The sequence below is a fragment of the Apodemus sylvaticus genome, chromosome 5 (assembly GCF_947179515.1).
Source record: "Apodemus sylvaticus chromosome 5, mApoSyl1.1, whole genome shotgun sequence".
NCBI classification, from domain to species: Eukaryota; Metazoa; Chordata; class Mammalia; order Rodentia; family Muridae; genus Apodemus; species Apodemus sylvaticus.
In genome coordinates this window covers 66362111-66382360 of record NC_067476.1, presented here as the reverse complement: position 1 = coordinate 66382360, position 20250 = coordinate 66362111, and the positions used below count along the sequence as shown (strand labels likewise).

Below are 20250 nucleotides of genomic sequence, written 5' to 3'. Positions count from 1 at the left end.
GTCAAATTGCTCATAGAGCATGTAAAACAATTCTAGAGAGAGTAAAAGATAAAGAAATTTAATGTCAAATTGTGTATGTCCAAATTCATACACTAAAGTGATTCGTAAGTGTCAGTAATGGATGATTGCATACTGCTTTTGCTTCTTACACAAAGAATGTCATAATACCATTTAGCAGGCTGTGAACAATGACATGGCAAACTTGACACCTTACTCACTGTCCTATCCACTGTCTCATATGATAAAATTCAGGCATATCCACCATGAAGGTCTTAGAGCAACCAATAACATTACCCTCAAATTTACACCGATATTATTAGTGAAATCAGTTCTGGAAGTGGTACATTTGTGCGACTCACCTTTAAAATTGTCCCTGACTACTCTATTCTTCAAATCTAGTATCTCTGTCCCAACCAAATTTTCGTACCTCAATGTCACCACTCATCATTTTTTATTAGATATTTTCTTTATTTAAATTTCAAATGCTATCTCCTATCCTTGTTTCCCCATGGAAATCCTCTATCCCATTCCCCCCCCCCTCCCTGCTCACTAACCCACCCACTCCTGCTTTCGTGACCTGGCATTTCCCTTCCCTGGGGCAATGAGCCTTCATGGGTCCAAGGGCCTCTCATCCCATTGATGTTCAATGAGGCCATCCTCTGCTACCCATGTGGCTAGAGCCATGGATCCTCCATGTATACACTTTGGTTGGTGGTTAAATCCCTGGGAGCTCTGGGAGTAGTGGTTGGTTTATATTGTTGTTCCTCCTATGGGGGTAGAAACCCATCAGCTCCTTGAATCCTTTCTCTAGCTCCTCAATTGTTGACCCTGTGCTCAGTTCAATGGTTGGCTGAGAGCATCCTGCTCTGCATTTGTCAGGCACTGGCAGAGCCTCTCTGGAAACAGGTATATCATTCTACTGTCAGCAAGAACTTGTTTGCATCGACAATAGTGTCTGGGTTTGGTAACTGTATATGGGATGGATCTCCAGTTAGGGCTATTTCTGAATGGTTTTTCCTTCAGTCTCTGCTCCACACTTGTCTCTGTATTTCCTCCCATTTTGTACTCTATCTAAGAAGGACCAAAGTATCCACACTTGGGCCTTTCTTCTTAAGCTTCATGTGGATTGAATTATATCTCAGGTAGTCCAAGCTTCTGGGCTAATATCCACTTATCAGGGAGTATATACCATATGTGTTCTTTTGTGATTGGTTACCTCACTAAGGATGATATTTTCTAGTTCCATCCACTTGCATAAGAATTTCATGAATTCATTGTTTTTAATAGCTGGGTAGTACTCCATTGTGAAAATGAACCACATTTTCTGTAACTATTCCTCTGTTGAGAGACATCTGGGTTATTTCCAACTTCTGACTATTATAAATAAGGCTGCTATGAACTTAGTGAAACATGTGTCATTACTACATGTTGGAGCATCTTCTGGGTATATGTCCAGGAGTGGTAGAGTTGGGTCCTCCACTAGTACAATGTCCAATATTCTGAGGAACCCCAAAACTGATTTTCAGAGTAGTCTTACCAGCTTGTAATACCACCAGCAGTGGAGAAGTGTTCCTCTTTCTCCAAATCCTCATCAGCACCTGCTATCACCTGAGCTTTTGATCTTAGCCACTCTGACCTGTGTGAGGTGGAATCTTAGGGTTGTTTTGATTTGCATTTCCTTGATGACTAAGGTTGTTGAACATTTCTTTAGGTGCTTCTCAGCCATTTGGTATTCTTCAGTTGAGAATTCCTTGATAAGCTCTGTACCCCATTTTTAATAGGGTTATTTGGTTCTCTGGAATCTATTTTCTCGAGTTCTTTGTACATATTGGATATTAATCCTCTATCGGATGTAGGGTTGGTAAAGATCTTTTCCCAATCTGTTGGTTGCCATTTTGTCCTATTGACAGTGTCCTTTGCCTTACAGAAGATTTGAAATTTTATGAGCTCCCATTTGTCAATTTTTAATCTTAGTGCATAAGCTATTGGTGTTCTGTTCAGGAACTTTTGCCCTGTGCCCATGTGCTCCAGGGTCTTCCACACTTTTTTCTATTGTGTTCAGTGTATCTAGTTTTATGTGAAGGTCCTTGATCCACTTGGACTTGAGCTTTATAAATGGATAAGAATGGATCAATTTGCATTCTTCTACGTGCTAACCACCAGTTGAACCAGCACCATTTGTTGAAAAAGCTATCTTTTTGCCAGTGGATGGTTTTAGCTTCTTTGTCAAAGATCAAATGACCATAGGTATGTGGGTTCAATTCTGCATCTTCATTTATATTCAATCTACCTGCACTGTACCAATACCATGCAGTTTTTATCACAATTTCTCTGTAGTACAGCTTGAAGTCAGGTATGGCAATTCGACCAAAAGCTCTTTTATTGTTGAGAACAGTTTTCACTATCATGGGTTTTTTGTTGTTCCAGATGAATTTGCAAATTGCTCGTTCTAGCTCTATAAAGAATAGAGTTGGAATTTTGATGAGGATTGCATTGAATCTGTAAACTGTTTTCAGAAAGTGGCCATTTTTACTATATTAATCCTTCCAATCCATGAGCATGGCATCTTCTGAGATCTTTGATTTCTTACTTGAAGTCTCTGAAGAAAGACTTCAGAGTGGGCAGCCTTATCTAGTCTCTGATTTTATTGGCATTGCTTCAAGTTTCTCTCCATTTAGTTTGATGCTGACTACTGGTTTGCTATTCATTGCTTTTACTATGATTAGGTATGGGCCTTGAATTCATGATCTTTCAAAGACTTCTGTCATGAAGGGATGTTGAATTTTGTCAAATGCTTTCTCAACATCTAATGAGATGATCACGTGCTTTTTTCTCTGAGTTTTTTTACATAGTAGATTAAGTTGATAGATTTCTATATATTGAAACATCCTTGCATCTCTGGGATGAAGCCTACTTGATCATCTTGGATGATCGTTTTGATGTATTCTTAGATTCTGTTTGCAAGAATGTATTTATTTTTGCATCAATATTCATAAGGAAAAATCTGAATTGCTCTTTCTTGGTTGGGTCTTTGTGTGTTTTATGTATAAGAGTAATTGTGGCTTCATAGAACAAATTTATCAGTGTTCCTTCTTTTTTTATTCTGTGCAATAGTTTGAAGAGTGTTGGTATTAGGTCTTCTTTGAAGGTGTGAAAGAACTCTTCACTAAACCCATCTGGCTCTGGGCTTTTTTGGTTGGGAGACTTAATGACTACTTCTCTCTCTTTAGGGGTTATGGGACCATTTAGATGGTTTATCTGATCTTAATTTAGCTTTGGTATATGTCTAGAAAATGGTATCTCCATTTCAATCAGATTTTCCAGTTTTGTTGCATATAGGCTTTTGTAGTAGGATCTGATGATTTTTTTTGGATTTCCTCAACTTCTGTTGTTATGTCTCCCTTTTGATTTCTGATTTGTGAGTGCAATGTGTACTTGGAGCATTGGTAAAGTTTCTTTTATAAATGTGCATACTCTTACATTTGTAGCATAGATATTCAGAATTGAGAGTTCATCTTGGTAGATTTTTCCTTTAATGAGTATGAAATGTCCTTCCTTATTTTTTGATAAACTTTTGGTTGAAAGTTGATTTTATCTGTTATTAGAATGGCTACTCCAGCTAATTTTTTAGGACCATGTGCTTGGAAAATTGTTTTCTAGCCTTTTATTCTGAGGTAGTGTCTGTTTTTGTCACTGAGATAGGTTTTCTGTATGCAGCAAAATGCTGGGATATATTTATATATCCAGTCTGTTAGTCTATGTCTTTTTTTTTTTTACATGAAAGGGTTTTTGTATTATTTTCCTATATACCATCTTAATGAATACCATGCACATTTTCTCAGATGGCAAATAAGACACAAAGCAAAATTTCCTTGATGCTCAGAGAATTGACTAGTCATCTGTCTTTGGGAATATTCAGTTTCTTACAATGACTGTGATACTATCCATGCAGGTACAAGGATGCTTTGTAGTGAAGAACATCTTGCTCAGTTGTTCTATCATGGGCCCTTCCTACAGCTGCTTGTGATTTCCTTCTAACTTGGTTTTCAGTATCTGCTTATGTGTTTCCTCATTATTATGCAGAAGATCTGGTAGAGATGGGTTTGGTGGGTTCGTAAGGGATGTTGAGAGAACTGTGGTAGCACACTGGATGTCAAAGTCAGGTCTACGTTGCAATTATAGTCATCCAGAAGAGAAGAATATGTAGATATGTGACAAGCACTAAATAAAACTCCATTTGAATTGGAAATAAATGCTTCCAGAGAGTTCTGTTTGATATCACCCATTTTTCTACCACCACAATGATCCTTAGCAAGTTATTTGAAAAATGATATTGTGAAGAGACTCTGCTTTTAAAACCTGTTTGAGGCACACATATTTTCATTCTGTACTTTCCATCTTCCTTCCAGTCTATGTCTTTTTATTGGGGGACAGAGGTCAGTTAAGAGATCTTAAGGAACAGAGATTGTTATTTCCTGTTATTTTTGTTGTTATAGATGGAATTATGATTTGTGGCTATCTTCTTTTGAGCTTGTTGAAAGAAGATTACTTTTATGCTTTTTCTAGGATGTAGTTTCCCTCCTTGTATTGGAGCTTTCCCTCTGTTATTCTTTGAAGGGCTCTATTTGTGGAAAATGTGTAAATTTGTTTTTTTCATGGAATATCTTGGTTTCTCCATCTATGGTAATTGAGAGTTTTGCTGGGTACAGTAGCCTGAGCTGGCATTTTTGTTCTTTTAGGGTCTGTATGAGACCTATTCAGGATCTTCTGGCTTTTATAGTATCTGGTAAGAAGTCTGGTGTGATTCTGATAGCTCTGCCTTTATATGTTTACTTGACTTTTTTCCTTACTGCTTTTAATATTCTTTCTTTTTTTGTGCATTTGGTGTTTTGATTATTTTATGACAGGAGGAATTTTTTCTGGTCCAATCTATTTGTAGATATGTAGGCTTCGTGTATGTTCATAGGTATCTCTATTTTTAGGTTAGGGTAGTTTTCTTCTATAATTTATATTTATATATTTACTGGCCTTTTAAGTTGGGAATCTTTTTTTTTTTTGTCATTCTCTTTTTTTTTATTATTCGATATAATTTATTTACATTTCAAATGATTTCCCCTTTTCTAGCCCCCCCACTCCCCGAAAGTCCCGCAAGCCCCCTTCTCTTCCCCTGTCCTCCCACCCACCCCTTCCCACTTCCCCGTTCTGGTTTTGCTGAATACTGTTTCACTGAGTCTTTCCAGAACCAGGGGCCACTCCTCCTTTCTTCTTGTACCTCATTTGATGTGTGGATTATGTTTTGGGTATTCCAGTTTTCTAGGTTAATATCCACTTATTAGTGAGTGCATACCATGATTCACCTTTTGAGTCTGGGTTACCTCACTTAGTATGATATTCTCTAGCTCCATCCATTTGCCTAAAAATTTCATGAATTCATTGTTTCTAATGGCTGAATAGTACTCCATTGTGTAGATATACCACATTTTTTGCATCCACTCTTCTGTTGAGGGATACCTGGGTTCTTTCCAGCATCTGGCAATTACAAATAGGGCTGCTATGAACATAGTAGAACATGTATCCTTATTACATGGTGGGGAGTCTTCTGGGTATATGCCCAGGAGTGGTATAGCAGGATCTTCTGGAAGTAAGGTGCCCAGTTTTCGGAGGAACCGCCAGACTGATTTCCAGAGTGGTTGTACCAATTTGCAACCCCACCAGCAGTGGAGGAGTGTTCCTCTTTCTCCACACCCTCTCCAACACCTGCTGTCTCCTGAATTTTTAATCTTAGCCATTCTGACTGGTGTAAGATGAAATCTTAGGGTTGTTTTGATTTGCATTTCCCTAATGACTAATGAAGTTGAGCATTTTTTAAGATGCTTCTCCGCCATCCGAAGTTCTTCAGGTGAGAATTCTTTGTTTAACTCTGTACCCCATTTTTTAATAGGGTTGTTTGGTTTTCTGGAGTCTAACTTCTTGAGTTCTTTATATATATTGGATATTAGCCCTCTGTCTGATGTAGGATTGGTGAAGATATTTTCCCAATTTGTTGGTTGCCGATTTGTCCTCTTGATGGTGTCCTTTGCCTTACAGAAACTTTGTAATTTTATGAGTTCCCATTTGTCAATTCTTGCTCTTAGAGCATACGCTATTGGTGTTCTGTTCAGAAACTTTCTCCCTGTACCGATGTCCTCAAGGGTCTTCCCCAGTTTTTTTTTCTATTAGCTTCAGAGTGTCTGGCTTTATGTGGAGGTCCTTGATCCATTTGGATTTGAGCTTAGTACAAGGAGACAAGGATGGATCAATTCGCATTCTTCTGCATGCTGACCTCCAGTTGAACCAGCACCATTTGTTGAAAAGGCTATCTTTTTTCCATTGGATGTTTTCAGCCTCTTTGTCGAGGATCAAGTGGCCATAGGTGTGTGGGTTCATTTCTGGATCTTCAATCCTGTTCCATTGATCCTCCTGCCTGTCACTGTACCAATACCATGCAGTTTTTAACACTATTGCTCTGTAGTATTGCTTGAGGTCAGGGATACTGATTCCCCCAGATTTCCTTTTGTTGCTGAGAATAGTTTTAGCTATCCTGGGTTTTTTGTTGTTCCAGATGAATTTGATAATTGCTCTTTCTAACTCTGTGAAGAATTGAGTTGGGATTTTGATGGGTATTGCATTGAATCTGTATAGTGCTTTAGGCAAAATGGCCATTTTAACTATATTGATTCTACCGATCCATGAGCATGGGAGGTTTTCCCATTTTTTGAGGTCTTCTTCCATTTCCTTCTTCAGAGTCTTGAAGTTCTTGTCATACAGATCTTTCACATGTTTGGTAAGAGTCACCCCAAGATACTTTATACTGTTTGTGGCTATTGTGAAGGGGGTCATTTCCCTAATTTCTTTCTCAGCCTGCTTATCCTTTGAGTATAGGAAGGCCACTGATTTGCTTGAGTTGACTTTATAACCTGCCACTTTGCTGAAGTTGTTTATCAGCTGTAGGAGCTCTCTAGTGGAGTTCTTTGGGTCACTTAGGTAGACGATCATGTCGTCTGCAAATAATGATAGTTTGACTTCTTCCTTTCCAATTTGTATCCATTTGACCTCCTTATGTTGTCGAATTGCCCGAGCTAGTACCTCAAGCACAATATTGAAAAGATAAGGAGAAAGGGGGCAGCCTTGTCTGGTCCCTGATTTCAGTGGGATTGCTTCAAGTTTCTCTCCATTTAGTTTGATGCTGGCTACCGGTTTGCTGTATATTGCTTTTACTATGTTTAGGTATGGGCCTTGAATTCCTGTTCTCTCCAAGACTTTAAGCATGAAGGGATGCTGAATTTTGTCAAATGCTTTTTCAGCATCCAATGAAATGACCATGTGGTTTTGTTCTTTGAGTTTGTTTATGTAGTGGATTGTATTGATGGATTTCCGTATATTGAACCAACCCTGCATTCCCGGGATAAAGCCTACTTGATCATGGTGGATGATCGTTTTGATGTGTTCTTGGATTCGGTTGGCAAGAATTTTATTGAGTATTTTTGCATCGATGTTCATAAGGGAAATTGGTCTGAAGTTCTCTTTCTTTGTTGGATCTTTGTGTGGCTTTGGTATCAGCGTAATTGTGGCTTCGTAGAAGGAATTGGGTAGTGTTCCTTCTGTTTCTATTTTGTGGAATAGTTTGAAGAGTATTGGTGTTAACTCTTCTTTGAAGGTCTGGTAGAATTCTGCACTGAAGCCATCTGGTCCTGTGCTTTTTTTGGTTGGAAGACTTTCTATGACTCCTTCTATTTCTTTAGGCATTATGGGACTGTTTAGATGGTCTAGTTGGTCCTGATTTAATTTTGGTATTTGGTATCTGTCAAGGAAATTGTCCATTTCCTCCAGATTCTCCAGTTGTGTTGAGTATAGGCTCTTGTAGTAGGATCTGATGATTTTTTGGATTTCCTCAGTTTCCGTTGTTATATCTCCCTTTTCATTTCTAAGTTTGTTAATTTGGATACTTTCTCTGTGCCCTTTGGTCATTCTGGCTAAGGGTTTATCTATCTTGTTGATTTTCTCAAAGAACCAGCTCCTGGTATTGTTGATTTTTTGTATGGTTCTCTTTGTTTCTACTTGATTGATTTCGGCCCTGAGTTGGATGATTTCCTGCCTTCTACTCCTCCTGGGCGAAATAGCTTCTTTTTGTTCCAGGGCTTTCAGGTGTGTCATTAAGCTGGTAATGTATGCTCTCTCCATTTTCTTTTTGGAGGCACTCAGGGCTATGAGTTTTCCTCTTAGCACTGCTTTCATTGTGTCCCATAGATTTGGGTATGTTGTGTTTTCATTTTCATTGTGTTCTAAAAAGTCTTTAATTTCTTTCTTTATTTCTTCCTTGACCAAGGTATCATTGAGTAGAGTATTGTTCAGTTTCCACGTGTATGTGGGCTTTCTGTTGTTTCTGTTGCTATTGAAGACCACTTTTACTCCATAGTGATCAGATAGGAGGCATGGGATTAGTTCGATCTTCTTATATTTGTTGAGGTCTGTCTTGTGACCAATTATATGGTCGATTTTGGAGAAGGTACCATGAGGTGCTGAGAAAAAGGTATATTCTTTTGTTTTAGGATAGAATGTTCTATATATATCTGTTAAATCTAATTGGTCCAAAGCTTCAATTAGTTTCATTGTGTCCCTGTTTAGTTTCTGTTTTCCTGATTGGTCCATTGAGGAAAGTGCAGTGTTGAAGTCACCCACAATTATTGTGTTAGGTGCAATGTGTGCTTTTAGTTTTAATAAAGTTTCTTTTACGAAAGAGGGTGCCCTTGCATTTGGGGCATAGATGTTCAGGATTGACAGTTCTTCTTTTTGTATTTTTCCTTTGACCAGCAAGAAGTGTCCCTCAGGGTCTCTTTTGATGACTTTGGGTTGAAAGTCAATTTTATCTGATATTAAAATGGCTACTCCAGCTTGTTTCCTGAGACCATTTGCTTGTAAAATTGTCTTCCAGCCTTTTACTCTAAGGTAGTGTTTGTCTTTGACCCTGAGGTGTGTTTCCTGTAAGCAGCAAAATGTAGGTCCTGTTTACGTATCCATTCAGTTAATCTGTGTCTTTTTATTGGGGCATTAAGTCCATTGATGTTAAGAGATATTAAGGAATAGTGATTGTTACTTCCTATCATTTTTGACGTTATTTTTTAAATTTGAATGCTTAACTTCTTTTGGGTTTGATGAAAGGTTACTATCTTGCTTTTTCCAGGGTGAAGTTTCCCTCCTTGTATTGGTGTTGTCCTCCTATTATCCTTTTAAGGGCCGGGTTTGTGGATAGATATTGGGTAAACTTGGTTTTGTCATGAAATATCTTAGTTTCTCCATCTATGGTGATTGAGAGTTTTGCTGGATATAGTAGTTTTGGTTGGCATTTGTGTTCTCTTAGAGTCTGCATGAGATCTGCCCAGGACCTTCTAGCCTTCATAGTCTCAGGTGAAAAGTCTGCTGTGATTCTGATAGGTCTTCCTTTATATGTTACTTGGCCTTTTTCTCTTACTGCCTTTAGTATTCTTTTTTATTTAGAACATTTGGTGTTTTGATTATTATGTGACGGGAAGTATTTCTGTTCTGGTCCAGTCTGTTTGGAGTTCTGTAGGCTTCTTGTATATTCATGGGCATCTCTCTCTTTAGGTTAGGGAAGTTTTCTTCCATAATTTTATTGAAGATATTTGCTGGCCCTTTAAGTTGTAAATCTTCACTCTCATCTATGCCTATAATCCTTAGGTTTGGTCTTCTCATTGTGTCCTGGATTTCCTGGATATTTTGGGTTACAAGCTTTTTGCATTTTGCATTTTCTTTAACTGTTGAGTCCATGGTTTCTATGGAATCTTCAGCATCTGAGATTCTTTCTTCTATCTCTTGTATTCTGTTGTTGATATTTGTATCTCTGTCCCCTGATTTCTTCCCAAGGCTTTCTATCTCCAAAGTTGTCTCCCTTTGAGTTTTCTTAGTTGTTTCTACTTCTGATTTTAGATCCTGGATGGTTTTGCTTAGCTCCTTCACTTGCATGTTTGTGTTTTCCTGTAATTCTTTAAGAGATTTTTGTGTTTCGTCTTTCATGACCTCAGCCTGTTGAGCAAAGTTCTCCTGTATTTCTTTAAGTGTTTTTTGCATTTCCTCCTTGTTGGGTTTTGTATTCTCCTGGATTTCTTTCAATGATTTTTGTGTTTCCCTTGCAAGGGCTTCTAACTTTTGATCCATTTTCTCCTGAATTTCTTTATGTATGACCTTCATGTGTTCCTGTACCAGCATCATGACCAGTGATTTTAAATCCAAATCTTGTTTTACTGGTGTGATGGGGTATCCAGGACATGTTGGTAGAGGAGAATTGGGTTCAGATGTTGCCATATTGCCTTGATTTCTGTTAGTGACGTTCCTGCATTTGCCTTTTGCCATCTAGATCTCACTGGTGTTAGTTTATCTTGTCAGTGCTGGACTCACCAGTGCAAACTGCCCCTTCCCAGTTGGCCTCTGGTGCACAGCTTACCTCGTGCACTGCTTGTAGACAGTGTGCTGCTGCCCAGGCTGTTCAGATCCCAAAGCAGGCACCCGAAGGCTCCCGCTGGGGCCCGCTGGATTCACTGGAGCACACTGACTTCTCCCAGCTGGCCGCCAGGAAGCCCAGCTAGCCACTTGCAGGACTTGGAGATGTAATGCTGCCGCCCAGACTGATCTGGATCCGGAAGCGGAGAGAGTAGAGCTAAGGGCTTCTGCCTGAGGCCTTGCCCCAGATTGTGTCTGTGGAGCAGATGGAGCCCGTGTGCACTCCCAGGGAGTGCCGACGGTGTATGCTACTGTGACCTCCCCTGTGTTCCGCTCACTCCGCTGGGCAGCCGATCTGCCAACCGGGCTGTCGCACACAAGGTTAGCCTGGCCGCCCAGTCCCTGAGTCCAGGCAAAAGCCTGGGAGGCCAAGGTCCGAGCAAAGTTCCCCTAGGGCTATGACTGTTAATTGGGTTTGCCAGGTGACTAGGATGGCGGGCGTGCGCGCCCGAGCTCCCTGAAAGGGCCGGGAGAGTCTGCTTTGCTAACAATCACCTGGGCGGGTTGACTCTCAGATGGCCCACCAAGCCGCCCAGTTCTTGGGGTCAGTCCTGTGCCTTTTGGGGCCTGGACCCCCGCTTTGTTAGCCTTAGGCTATGCCTGTTACAGGTCTGCCCGCCTGAGCTCTCTGTCGTCCTGCAGGCAAAATGGCAGCGGCGTGCTCGCAGGCCTGGGCAAAAAACCTCCTGGTTGGGTTGGCACCCCGATGGCCCCCCGACCCACCCAGGGCCTGGGTGCAGGCCAACGCCCATCGGGCTCAGACCACCGCGGTGTTGGCCTCGGATTATGTTTGTGTACCTCAGTCTGTCCGATTCCTGGAGTACGGAACCAAGATGGATGCTCCTCTCCTGACTGGTGGGAGGCCGAGTTCTTAAGTTGGGAATCTTGACACTCTTCTAAACCTATTATCCTTAGGTTTGGTCTTCTCATTGTGTCCTGGATTTCCTGCATGTTTTGGGTCACAAGCTTTTTGTGCATTTTGCATTGTCTTTGAATGCTGTCATTGTTTTCTATGGCATCTTCTGTACCTGAGATTCTCTCTTATCTCTTGAATTCTGTTGGTGATGTATGACTCCTAACCTGTTTCCTAGGTTTTCTGTCTCCAGTGTTGTCTCCCTTTGTGATTTCTCTATTGTTTCCATTTCCATTTTTAGATCCTGAATGGTTTTGTTCAATTCTTTTATGGTTGTGTTCTCCTGTAATTCTTTAAGGGATTTTTGTTTTTCCTCTTTAAGGAAAGTCTACCTGTTTACCTGTGCTCTCCTGTATTTCTTTAAGGTAGTTATTTATGTCCTTCTTAAAGTCCTCTATCATCACATGAGATGTGATTTTAAATCTGAATCTTGCTTTTCCAGTGTGTTGGGATATACAGAATTGTCTTTTTGGGAAAACTGAGTTATGATTATGCCAAATAGCCTTAGTTTCTGTTGCTTAGGTTCTTGTGCTTGCCTCTCACCAACTAGCTATCTCTGGTATTAGTTGGTCTTACTGTCTCTGATTGGAGTTTGTCCCTCCTGTGGGCCTGTGAGCTGGTGATCTTAGGTGTGTCAACACTCCTCTAGAGACAAGATCTCTCCTTGGTGGGATTTGGGTGCAGGGGGAGTGGGGAGCTGTGAGACAACTTTAGTTCCTGTCCCCAGCTGCCCAGCTGCTCCACTGTTTCTGTTCCCTGTGAGTTCCTGGGGTGTCTCTCTTTAGACAGTTATTGGACCAGAAATGAAGATATAACCTCTGGCCTTAGGAGTGAAAGCACTCCTGGGAGACCAGCTCTCTTCAGGTGGTATTTTAAGCTTTCTTGCTTAGAAGTTATCATGAAATTTCTGAAAATGACCCCACCTTTCTTGATTGATGGATTATCTAGATCTCCACAAGAGAACATCCTTGGATTCACAGTGAAAACACACACACACACACACACACACACACACACAGAAAAACCACCCAAACATTTATGGTGTATGTCATCTAATAATAGAGACCAGTGAGGCATAGCAGTAACTTCATGTTGAAGGTTAATCACTTCAACATTGTTTTTTGTGTTCAGCATCGTTTAGACTACATGTAATTTTTAGTGGTCCTATGTGTGTTTAGGATAAGATTTTTGTTGTTGTTTTATTTCTGTAAATAATGAAGATATTTTGGGGTTGCAATGAATCTGTAAATAGCTTTCAGGAAAATGGTCATTTTTCACAATATTACTTCTTTAAATCCATGAGCATAGGATGTCTTTCAATTTTCTATCATCTTTCTCTGTCTCTTTCTTCAGAGATTTAAAGTTTTCATTATAAAGATTCTTCACAAAACTTGACTTGGATAATTTGTATATATACAGTATTTTTTTTACCTTTCATAATTTATTTTTTATTCACTTTATGTCCCAATCACAGAGATAACTTCTTCCTCTCCTCCCAGTCCTCCCTTACAAATCCCTCCCCTCATTACCCCTCTCCTTCTCTTAAGAGAAGGAGAAGCTACCCCTTGAGTATCACACCATCCTAGGATATCTATTCCTAGCACAACTTATCATATCCTCTGTTACTGTGGCCAAACTATATAGTCCAGGTAGGGGAAGACTATCCAATGGCAGGCAGCAGATTAGACAGCCTTAAACCCACATGCTATACGAAGACCAAGCTATATGTCTGCTAAAAGTGTAGGAGATCTAGATTGAGTCCCTGTATACTCTTTTACTGGTGGTTTAGTCTCTTTGGGCTGCCATGGGCCTAAGTTAGTCTTCTTGCATTCTTGTACTCTCCAGCTCAATCTATTCTGTTCCCTACCTCTTCTAAAAAACTCCCTAAGCTCTGCCTGATGTTTGGCTGTGGGTCTCTGCTCATATTTCCATCTGCTGCTGAATGAAGCCTCTCAGGAGACAGTTATGCTAGGCTCCTGTTTGCAAGCATAGCAGAGTATCATGAATCATGTCAGGGTTTATCTCTCTTCTTTTACATAGACAGTATGATTCTAACAATAATAACACCAAAACCTAGCAGAGAAACGACCGCCACAACCAAAAGCACAAGAGTGAAAACTATAGAATAACATTCTTGATGACATAGACTCAAAAACTGTTCAGTAAAATGCTTGTGAACAGAATGCAGATACACATCAAAAAGATTATCCATAATGACCAAGTGATTTTATCCCTGAAATGCAGGAATGTTTCAATATACACAAGTCAATAAATGTATTAATCTATATCAGTGGCCTTAAAGACCCAAATCACATAAACATCTAAATATACAGAACAAGCCTTTGAAAAAATCCATCTTCTGAGGTCTTCTTTGAGTACTTTCTTCAAAGACTTGAAGTTCCTATCATACAGATATTTTACTTGTTTCGTTAGTCACACCAAGATACTTTATTTTGTTTGTGGCTATTGTGAAGGGTGTCATTTCCCTAATTATTTTTTCTTTGCCTGTTTATTCTTTGAGAATTGAAGGCTACTGATTTGCTTGAGTTAAATTTATATCTGGCTACTTTGCTGAAGTTGTTTATCAGCTGTAGGAATTCTCTGGTGGAGTTTTGTGAGTCACTTTAGTATGCTATCATATCATCTGCAAATAGTGATAATTTGACTTCTCTCTTTGCAATTTTTATGGCTTTGACCTCCTTTTGTTGTGTAATTGCTCGAGATAGAACCTCAAGCACTGTATTAAAAAAATATAAAGATAGAGAGAAAGAGCAGCCTTGTCTAGTCCCTGATTTTAGTGGGATTGCTTCAAGTTTCTCTCCATTTAGTTTGATGTTGGCTAGTGGTTTCCTGTATATCGCTTTTACTATGTTTAGGTATGGGCCTTGAATGTCTGTTCTTTCTAAGACCTTTAACATGAAAGGATGCTGAATTTTGTCAAATGTGTTTTCAGCATCTAATGAAATGATCATATGGCTTTTTTCCTTGAGTTTTTTATGTAGTGTATTGCATTGATGGATTTCCTTATATTGAACCATCCCTGCATCCCTGGGATGAAGCCCACTTGATTGTGGTGGATGATCGTTTTTATGTGTTCTTGGATTCAGTTGACAAGAATTTTATTGAGTATTTTTGCATCGATATTCATAAGGGAAATTGGCCTGCAGTTCTCTTACTTTGTTGGATCTTTATGTGGTTTTGGTATCAATGTAATTGTGGCTTCATAAAATGAGTTGGGTAGTGTTCCTTCTGTTTCTATTTTGTGGAATAGTTTGAAGAGTATTGGTGTTAGGTCTTCTTTGAAGGTCTGATAGAATTCTGCACTAAAGCAAAAAATAAAAGTCCCATGCTTTTTTTGGTTGGGAGACTTTCTACGACCCCTTTTATTTCTTTAGGGGTTATGGGACTGTTTAGATGATCTATTTGATCCTGATTTAATTTTGGTGTTTGGTATCTGTCTAGGAAATTGTTCATTTCCTCCAGATTCTCCAGTTGTGTTGAGTATAGACTTTGGTAGTAAGATCTGATGATTTTTTGAATTTCCTCATTTTCTGTTGTTATATCTCCCTTTTCAGTTCTAATTTTGTTTATCTGGATACTGTCTCTGTGCCCTTTAGTTAGTCTGGCTAAGGGTTTATCTATCTTCTTGATTTTCGCAAAGAACCAGCTTCTGGTTTTGTTGATTCTTTGTATGGTTCTCTTAGTTTCTGCTTAATTGATTTCAGCCCTGAGTTTGATGATTTCCTGCCTTCTACTCCTCCTGGGTGATCAAGGGCTTTCAGGTGTGTCATTAAGCTGCTAGTGTATGCTCTCTCCATTTTCTTTTTGGAGGCACTCAGGCCTATGAGCTTTCCTCTTAGCACTGCTTTCATTGTGTCCCATAGATTTGGGTATGTTGTGTCTTCATTTTCATTAAATTCTAAAAAGTCTTTGATTTCTTTCTTTATTTCTTTCTTGACCAAGGTATCATTGAGTAGAGTATTGTTCAGTTTCCATGTGTATGTGGGCTTTCTGTTGTTTTTGTTGCTGTTGAAGACCACTTTTACTCCATAGTGATCTGATAGGAGGCATGGGATTATTTCAATCTTCTTATATTTGTTGACCTTATATATTGTTGTCTTGTGACCAATTACATGGTCGATTTTGGAGAAGGTACCATGAGGTGCTGAGGAAAAGGTATATTCTTTTGCTTTAGGGTGAAATGTTTTATATTTATATACAAACATATATATATATATATATATATATATGTATGTATGTATAAAACATATATATAACAGATATATATATAATAGATAACTATTATATATATAATATATAAAGTTAATATATATATATATATATATATATATATATATATATATATATATATATATATATATATGTTAACTCTAATTGGTACAAAGCTTGCATTAGTTTCACTGTGTCCCTGTTTAGTTTCTGTTTTCCTGATCAGTCCATTGAGGAAAGTGCAGTGTTGAAGTCACCCACAATTATTGTGTTAGGTCCAATGTATACTTTGAGCTTTAGTAAAGTTTCTTTTATGAATGATGGTGCCTTTGCATTTGGAGCATAGATGTTCAGGATTGAGAGTGCTTCTTGGTGCGTTTTTCCTTTGACCAGCAAGAAGTGTCCCTCAGTGTCTCTTTTGATGACTTTAGGTTGAAAGTCAATTTTATCTGATATTACAATGGCTACTCCAGCTTGTTGCCTGAGACCATTTGCTTGTAAAATTGTCTTCCAGCTTTTTACTCTAAGGTAGTATTTGTCTTTGACACTGAGGTGTGTTTCCTGTATGCAGCAATATGTAGGATCCTGTTTACGTATCCAGTTTGTTAGTCTATGTCTTTTTTATTGGGGAATTGAGTCCATTGATGTTAAGACATATTAAGGAATAGTGATTATTACTTCCTATCATTTTTGATGTTATCTTTTATATTTGATTGGTTATCTTTTTGGGGGGGTTGATGAAAGAAGGTTACTATCTTGCATTTTCCAGGGTGAAGTTTCCCTCCTTGTATTGGTGTTTTCCTCCTATTAGCCTTTGTAGGGCTGGGTTTGTGGTAAGATATTGGGTGAACTTGGTTTTGTCATGGAATATCTTGGTTTCTCCATCTATGGTGATTGAGAGTTTTGCTGGGTATAGTAGTTTTGTCTGGCATTTGTATTCTCTTAGAGTCTGCATGAGATCTACCCAGGATCTTCTAGCTTTCATAGTCTCTGGTGAGAAGTCTGGTGTGATTCTGATAGGTCTTCCATTATATGTTACTTGGCCTCTTACTCTTACTGTCTTTAATGTTCTTTCTTTTTTTTAATACATTTGGGGTTTTGATTATTATGTGACAGGAGGTATTTCTGTTCTGGTCCAGTCTGTGTGGAGTTCTGTAGACTTCTTGTATATTCATGGGCATCTCTCTCTTTAGATTAGGGAAGTTTTCTTCCATAATTTTATTGAAGATATTTGCTGGCCCTTTAAGTTGTAAATCTTTGCTCTCATCTATGCCTATAATCCTTAGGTTTGGCCTTCTCATTGTGTCCTGGATTTCCTGGATATTTTGGGTTACAAGCTTTTTGCATTTTGCATTTTCTTTGACCGTTGAGTCCGTGGTTTCTATGGTATCTTCAGCGTCTGAGATTCTTTCTTCTATCTCTTGTATTCTGTTGTTGATATTTTGCATCTATGGTCCCTGATTTCTTCCCAAGGCTTTCTACCTCCAAAGTTGTCTCCCTTTGCGATTTATTAGTTGTTTCTGCTTCTGTTTTTAGATCCTGGATGTTTTTGCTCAGTTCCTTCACTAGCTTGTTTGTGTTTTCCTGTAATTCTTTGAGATATTTTTGTGTTTCTTCTTTCATAACTTCTGCCTGTTGATCAAAGTTCTTCTGTATTTTTTAAGTGATTTTTGCATTTCCTCCTTATTGGCTACTATCGTTTGACCCATATTCTCCTGAATTTCTTTAAGTGATTTTTGTGTTTCCCTTGTAAGGCCTTCTAGCTTTTGATCATTTTTCTCCTGAATTTCTCTAAGACATTTATTTATGTCCTTCATGTGTTCTTGTAACTGGTCGTCCTTCATCACGACCAGTGATTTTACAAAACAAAGACCAAACAAACATATAGAACTTCAGACCAATTTCCTTTATGAACATTGGTACAAAAATATTCAACAAAATTCTGGCCACCGGAATCAAAGAATGCATCAAAGCAAAAATTCAACATGATCAAGTAGCCTTCATCCCAGTGATGCCAGGTAGGTTCAATATATGGAAATCTATCAATGTAATCCACTACATAAACAAACTCAAAGAAAAAAAAAACACATCTATTAGATGCTGAAAAGCTTTTGACAAAATTCAGCATCCCTTCATAATAAAAGTCGTGGAGAGATCAGGAATTCAAGACCCATACCTAAACATAGTGAAAGCAATATATAGCAAACAAGAAGCCAACATCAACCTAAATGGAGAGAAAATTGAAGCAATCCCACTAAAATTGGGGATAAGGTCCCCACTCTCTCCCTATCTATTCAATAGAGTACTTGAAATCCTAACCAGAGCAATTAGACAGCAAAAGGTCAAAGATATGCAAATTGTAAAGGAAGAAGTCAAAATATCACTATTTGCAGATGATATGGTCTTATACTTAAGTGACCCCAAAAATTCCACCAGAGAACTCCTATAGCTGATAAACAACTTCAGCAAAGTGGCTGGATATAAAATTAACTCAAAAAAAAAAAATCAGTAGCCTTCCTCTCCTCAAAGAATAAACAAGCTGAGAAAGAAATTAGGGAAATGACACCCTTCACTATAGTCACAAATAATATTACATACCTTTGTGTGACTCTAAACAAGCAAGTGAAAGATATGTTTGACAAGAACTTCAAGCCTCTGCAGAAAAAAATTGAATATCTCAGAAGGTAGAATGATCTCCAAGACTCATGGACTGGAGGGATTAATATAATAAAAATGGTCATCTTACTGAAAGAAATCTACAGATTCAAAGCAATCCTCATTTAAATTCTAAATCAATTCTTCATAGAACTAGAAAGAGAAATCTGCAAATTCATTTTGGTATAACCCAGGATAGGGAAAACTATTCTCCACAATAAAAAATCTTCTGGGGGAATCACCATCCCTGACCTCAATCTCTACTACAGAGCAATAGTGATAAAAACTGTATGGTATTGCTACAGAGACAGGCAGGAAGATAAATAGTATAGAATTGAAGACCCAGAAATGAACCCACACATCTACAATCACTTGAACTTCTACAAAGGAGCTAAAAAAAAATCTAGTGGAAAAAAAGCAGCATTTTTAGCAAATGGTGATTGATCAACTGGAGGTCAGCATGTAGAAAAATGCAAATTGACCCATGCTTGTACAAAGCTCAAGTCCAAATGGATAAAGGACCTCCACATAAAACCAGATACACTGAAGCTTATAAAGGAGAAAGTGGGGAAGAACCTTGAACACATGGGCACAGGGGAAAATTTCCTGAATAGAACACCAATGGCTTATGCTCTAAGAACAAGAATCAACAAATGAGACCCCATAAAACTGCAAAGCTTCTGTAAAGCAAAGGACATGGTCAATAGGACAAAACGGCAACCAACAGATTGGGAAAAGATCTTTACCAAGCCTACATCCAATAGAGGGCTAATATCTAATGTATACAAAAAACTCAAGAAGTTAGACTCCAGAGAGTCAAATAACCCTATTAAAAATGGGGTACAGAGCTAAACAGAGTATTCTCAACTGAGGAAACTTGAATGGCTCTGAAGCACCTAAAGAAATGTTCAGCATCCTTAGTTATCAGGGAAATATAAATCAAAAACAACCTTGAGATTCCACCTCATACCAGACAGAATGGCTAAGATGAAACACTTAGGGGAAAGCAGATGCTGGAGAGGATGTTGAGAATGAGGGACACTTCTCCATTGCTAGTGGGATTGCAAGCTGGTAAATCACTCTGGAAATCAGTTTGGAGATTCCTCAGAAAATTAGACATAGTACTGCCATAGTACTACCAGCTATACCACTCCTGCATATACCCAGAAGATGCTCCAACATGTAATAAGGATACATGCTCCACTATGTTCATAGCAGCCTTATGTAGCCAGAAGCTGGAAAGAACCTAGATGTCCTTCAACAGAGGAATGGATACAGAAAATGTGGTATATCTACACAATGGTGTACTATTCTGCTATTAAAAACAATGAATTCACAAAGTTCTTAGGAAAATGGACAGAACTAGAAAGTGTCATCCTGAGTGAAGTATCCCAGTCACAAAAAAACAATCACACATGATATACACTCATTGATAGTAGCCCAAAAGCTGAAAATAAACAAGTTACAATTCACAGTCAACAGGAAGCTCAAGAAGAAGGAACTCTAAAGTGGGGGTGCTTTGGTTTTTCTGAGAAAGGGAACAAAATACTCACAGGAGCAATTATGGAGACAAAGTGTGGAGCAGAGACTGAAGGAAAGACCACCCAGAGACTGTCCTACATGGGGATTCATCCCATAAACACTCACCAAACCCCAACATTATTATGGATGACAAGAAATGCATGCTGAAAGGAGCCTGTTACAGTTGTCAGTAGAGAGGCCCTGTCAGAGCCTTACAAATACAGAGGCAAATATGAGTAGCCAACCATTGGATTAAGTATGGGGTCCCCAATGGAGGAGTTGGAGGGAGGACTGGGGGAGCTGAAGGAATTTGCAGCCCCATGGAAGGAATGACAATGTAGGCCAACCTTTCACCCCAGGGCTCACAGGGACTAAGC

At 38.8% G+C, this 20250-nt stretch overlaps 1 pseudogene; it reads right to left on the bottom strand.

Moving 5' to 3' along the window:
• Positions 1 to 3895: 3895 nt before the first annotated feature.
• LOC127684790 (28S ribosomal protein L42, mitochondrial-like) lies at positions 3896 to 4384 on the bottom strand (annotated as a pseudogene).
• Positions 4385 to 20250: the final 15866 nt, after the last annotated feature.